Raw genomic sequence first — 5908 nt, forward strand, 5'->3', positions numbered from 1 at the left:
TCTCAGGCCTGTACATTGTGCTGCTCGTAGTGATCGGCAGCATACCACCCTGCATCCCACTGCTGGCTTGCATCTGAAGCTAAGCAGGGTTGGTCCTGGTCAGTCCCTGGATGGGAGACCATATGCTGCTGGAAGTGGTGTTAGAGGGCCAGTAGGAGGCACCCTTTTCTCTGGTCTAAAAAAAATATCCCAATGCCCCAGGGCAGTGATTGGGGACATTGCCCTGTGTAGGGTGTCATCTTTTGGATGGGACGTTAAACAGGTCTCCTGACTCTCTGTGGTCACTAAAGATCCCATGGCACTTATCGTAAGAGTAGGGGTGATAACCCGGTGTCCTGGCTAAATTCCCAAGCTGTCCTTCATACCATCATGGCCACCTAATCATCCCCAGTTTACAATTGGCTCATTCATCCTCCTTCCTTTCCCCTGTAACTATTCCCTAGGTTGTTGCTGTAAATGAGAATGTGTTCTCAGTCAACTTACCTGGTAAAATAAGGGTTAAATAAAATAAATACAACATTTGGGGAGTTTCTCCCATTCTTCTCTGTAGATCCTCTCAAGCTCTGTCAGGTTGGATGGGAAGTGTTGATGCACAGCTATTTTCATGTCTCTCCAGAGATGGCTCTGGCTGGGCCACTCAAGGACATTCAGAGACTTGTCCCAAAGCCACTCCTGCGTTGTCTTGAATGTGTGCTTAGGGTCGTTGTCCTTTTGGAAGGGGAACCTTCGCCCCAGTCTGAGGTACTGAGCGCTCTGGAGCAGGTTTTCATCAAGGATTTCTCTGAAATCCGGTCATCTTTCCCTCGATCCTGACTAGTCTCCCAGTCCCTGCCGATGAAAAACATCCCTACAGCATGATGCTGCCACCACCATGCTTCAGTGTAGGGATGATGCCAGGTTTCCTCCAGACATGACGCTTGGCATTCAGGCCAAAGAGTTCAATATTTGTTTCATCAGACCATCCTTTAGGTGCTTTTTGCCAAACTCCAAGCGGGCTGTCATGTGCCTTTTACTGAAGAGTGGCTTCCGTCTGACCACTCTAGCATAAAGGCCTGATTGGTGGAGTGCTGCAGAGATGGTTGTCCTCCTGGAAGGTTCTCCCATCTCCACAGATGAACTCTGGAGCTCTGCCAGAGTTACCATCGGGTTCTTGGTCACCTGCCTGACCGAGACTCTTCTCCCCTGATTGCTTAGTTTGGCTGGGCGACCAGCTCTAGGAAGAGTCTTGGTGGTTCCAAACTTCTTCCATTTAAGAATGATGCAACAGGATGCACCTGAGGTCAATTTCGAGTCTCATAGCAAAGGGTCTGAATACTTAAGTAAATAAGGTATTTCTGTTTTTTATTTTCAATACATTTGCAGACTTTTCTAAAAACCTGTTTTTGCTTTATCATTATTGGGTATTGTGTGTAGATTGATGATAATACTTTTTTATCCACTTTAGAATAAGGCTGTAAAGTAACAAAATGTGGAAAAATTCAAGGGGTCTGAATACTTTCCAAATGCACTGTATATGCAAAGGTATGTGGACACCCCTTCAAATTAGTGGATTCGGCCATTTCAGCCACACCTTTTGCTGACAGGCGTATAACATCGAGCACACAGCCATGCGATCTCCATAGACAAAGATTGGCAGTGGAATGGCCTTACAGAAGAGCTCAGTGACATTCAACGTGGGACCGTCATAGGACGCCACCTTTCCAACAAGTCAGTTCGTCAAATTTCTGCCTTGCTAGAGCTGCACCGGTCAACTGTAAGTGCTGTTATTGGGAAGTGGAAAGTCTAGGAGCAATAACGGCTCAGCCACAAAGGGGTAGGCCACACAATCTCACTGAACGGGACTGTCGAGTGCTGAAGCGTGTAGTGCGTAAAAATTGTCTGTTCTCGGTTGCAACACTCACTACCGAGTTCCAAACTGCCTCTGGAAGCAACGTCAGCACAAGAACTGTTTGTCGGGAGCTTCATGAAATGGGTTTCCATGGCCGAGCAGCCACACGAATGCCTAAGATCACCATGCTCAATGCCAAGCGTCTGCTGGAGTGGCGTAAAGCTTTCCGCCATTGGACTCTGGAGCAGTGGAAACGTGTTCTCAGGAGTGATGAATCACACTTCACCATCTGACATTCCAACGGATGATTTGGGTTTGGCAGATGCCAGGAGAATGCTACTTGCTCCAATGCATAGTGCCAACTGTAAATTTGGTGGAGGAGGAATAATGGTCTTGGGCTGTTTTTCATGGTTTGGGATAGGCCCCTTAGTTCCAGTGAATTAAAATCTTAACTCTACAGCATACAATGACATTCTATACGATTCTGTGGTTACAACTTTATGGTAACAGTTTGGGGAAGGCCTTTTCCTATTTCAGCATGACAATGCCCCCATGCACTAAGCGAGGTCCATACAGAAGTGGTTTGTTGAGATCGGCGTGGAAGAACTTGACTGGCCTGTACAGAGCCCTGACCTCAACCCCATCAAACATATTTTGTCACACCCTGATCTGTTTCACCTGTCCTTGTGCTTGTCTCCACCCCCCTCCAGGTGTCACCCATTTTCCCCTGGGTTCTTATATCTGTGTTCTCTGTTTGTCTGTGGCCAGTTCGTACTATTACGTTTCAGGTAAGACCCAAATGCAGGCTGTGTTGAAGTAACAATGTTTATTACAACAACAGGGGCGGGCAAATGACAGGTCAAGGCAGGCAGGGGTCGATAATCCAGAGTAGTGGGGCAAAGGTACAGGATGGCAGGCAGGCTCAGGGTCAGGTCAGGCAGAGGTCGGTAATCCAGAGTAGTGGGGCAACGGTACAGGACGTCAGGCAGGCTCAGGGTCAGGGAGGGCAGAAAAAGGTCAAAACATGAAGAATCATTAGACAGGAACAGAGGGAAAAACACTGGTAGGCTTGACGAAACAAAACAAACTGGCAACAGACAAACAAACAGAGAACACCGGTATAAGTACCCAGGGGATAATGGGGAAAATGGGTGACACCTGGAGGGGGGTGGAGACAAGCACAAGGACAGGTGAAACAGATCAGGGTGTGACACCTTTGGGATAAATTGAAACGCCGATTGCGTGCCAGGCCTAATCGCCTAACATCAGTGCCAAACCTCACTAATGCTCGTGGCTGAATGGAAGCAAGTCCCTGCAGCAATGTTCCAACATCTAGTGGGAAGCCTTCCCAGAAGAGTGGAGGCTGTTATAGCAGCAAAGGGGGGACCAACTCTGTATTAATGCCCATGACTTTGGAATGATATGTTCGACGAGCAGTTGTCTTCTTACTTTTGTTAATGTAACGTATGTCATTTTGTCGGATGAAATTAAATATATATGTCCATTGGAGACCATCGCTTGTGTATCTTTCCTACATTGGTATTTAGGTGTACATTTGCTGAAAGTGGTTTGTCAAAAAATATGCCTTTGCAGAAGTGTTTTAACCTTTGTGTTGTCTTAAGGGTCAAAATTTGAAAAAGTGAAACATCGCCTTTGTTCATATTTCCATGAAAGCTGTACACCATCAGGGTACAAAGACTGTCTTAGGGTCATTTTTGACCTGGCAGTTATAAAATCATTTACACACCACAAAAACCACAAAGACACACACACACACACACACACAATGAGAAATTGAGACTATGTGTGCTACTGATTGAACTCAGCCAGCAGCTCCTGTAGAGGAAGATCACCATGGTTGGCACAGTTAGAAAGAACAAGCCTGAGCTCCCCCCTGCACTCCTCGCAACAAGGGGGAGAGAAGCCTTCTCATCAAAGTTTGCCTTCACCTCCACCACCACTCTAGTTTCAAACCTCCCAAAGAGGAACAAGAATATGGTCCTCCTGAGCACACTGCACAAAACGGCTGAGATCAGTGATCGTGAGGACAGGAAGCCAGCCATCATCCTGGACTACAACCACAACAAAGGAGGTGTGGACAATCTGGACAAGGTGATTGGAACTTACAGCTGAAGGAGGATGACTGCCCGCTGGCCCCTGGTCATCTTCCATAACATCATTGATGTGTCCTTATACAATGCCTTCATGATACAGAACAAGATCAACCCTACCTGGATGCCTGATAAGCGGAACAAGAGGAGGGTGTTCCTGGAGCAGCTGGGAATGGGACTTGTAACCCCACACATTCAAAGAAGGGAGCGCCTCCCCCGCACAGCAGCCTTTGCATTGCTTGTGAAATCTTGTTCTGATCCACCTGAGGCTGTAGCTGGGGCAGGCAAGAGGAGGAGATTCCAATTCTGCCCCCCAAAGGACTGTAAAACAAATACTATGTGCTGCACATGTGACAAATACATCTGCAAAGTCCATGCACACACACTTGCATACTGTCCTACATGTGCTGATTAGAGTTGATTGATTTATGTTCTTCATATTTTAGTTTTGTATCTATCTTATTTTATTGTTATTTATTGATGTTGTTTATACACCTTGTGGGTGTGGGCAATGGTTCAAAAATGGGAGAAGACTAGTATTTTGTAGTTGAATTCCTCATTATACAGTATATAATAATATATCACTATGTTGCCAAGAAAGTTCAAGACTGTTATTGTTTCTCTTCAATAAAATGCATTCAAAACTACTTTCTGCACATGTATGCTACTTTTAGGCTATACAAGTGCTATCTCTTGCTAAAAAAAATTATGTTTACACCTAGTACCTTTAGCAATAATAAAAATAACAATAAACCTCTTTTAGTAAAGAAAACAATTATGATAGGTGTGTTGTAATAAAAACGATTGGTGCCCACTGATTAAATGCAGTCTTTCTGCATTGTGAAGAGGGAAAACCCAGATATTCACAAAGTGTATGATGAATGACCGATTGTTTCTAAACACAAAATAGATTGGGGGTTTAAAATTCAATTAAGCTGCTTTATTTTGGGGGTTTAGTGAAGGCGGGCAATTTTTTACCCTTAGGACAAAGGGAGTATACAGAATGTTAAGACTACACAAGGGTTAAATAGCCCATTGACGATAATAAAGTTAGTTATTCTCTTGTATTTCTGGTTATGTATTTTCTATGTGGATGTTGTCATTATTGTGCTATATCCCTCAGTGACTGTCAGTTTGTCAATGTAATGTCCCGTATTCAGACGAACAGATAGCATTGAAAGGGCAATGCTGCAAAGTGCAAACCAATTGCTGCATTATGGCTACACACATTATTTAATTAACATCTTGATTCTTAGTCTTGGTTATTATGGTTGTCAAACAACCATGTACAACTAATATTTCCAATGTATGGAGACAGTTATCCTAGAGACCAAATCAGAATTAATGATAGGCTATAATTAGAGAGAGAACCTGCATCATGTTAGACTAGTTGCCAGGTCTGTCTTGAGACAATACAAGAAACCTGCATCATGTTAGACAAGTTGACAGGTCTGTCTTGATACAATACAAGAAACAGATCGATAGCCTAGCCCTATAAGACGATGCACTGTAAAACGTTGGACGTACAGAAATAACAGATCGCGGAGCCTGTAAATCACACGACTAGATAATATTGATAGCTCATTTGAACACGTAATTTAAAATCTTGAGGTGCGTGCTCGCGCATTCAATACGTATATTGTCTCAATAACCCTATAAATAGCCCATATGATCTTATTATAGTGTCACAAATATTGAGTTTTTTTATGGTTGACAGTCGAAATGGCCAGACATAACCTGACCCTGACAGACTGCGATTCCTGCGCCCTAGGCTATTTTATAGCCAGACGCATCGCATTTACCAAGTAGGCTAGCTGGCCTTAGCGACACAAAACAAACATGACAATCTGATAAAATGATATAATTTAGGTGGACATCTCTTTAGGTCTGATGAGTCTGTGACCCGTTTTGCTTTTACGAATGTCTGTCTGAAGCGCGAGGCTTGGGCTGGGCTGACGCTCTTTACTCC

This window comes from Salmo salar, chromosome ssa04 (assembly GCF_905237065.1).
Source record: "Salmo salar chromosome ssa04, Ssal_v3.1, whole genome shotgun sequence".
NCBI classification, from domain to species: Eukaryota; Metazoa; Chordata; class Actinopteri; order Salmoniformes; family Salmonidae; genus Salmo; species Salmo salar.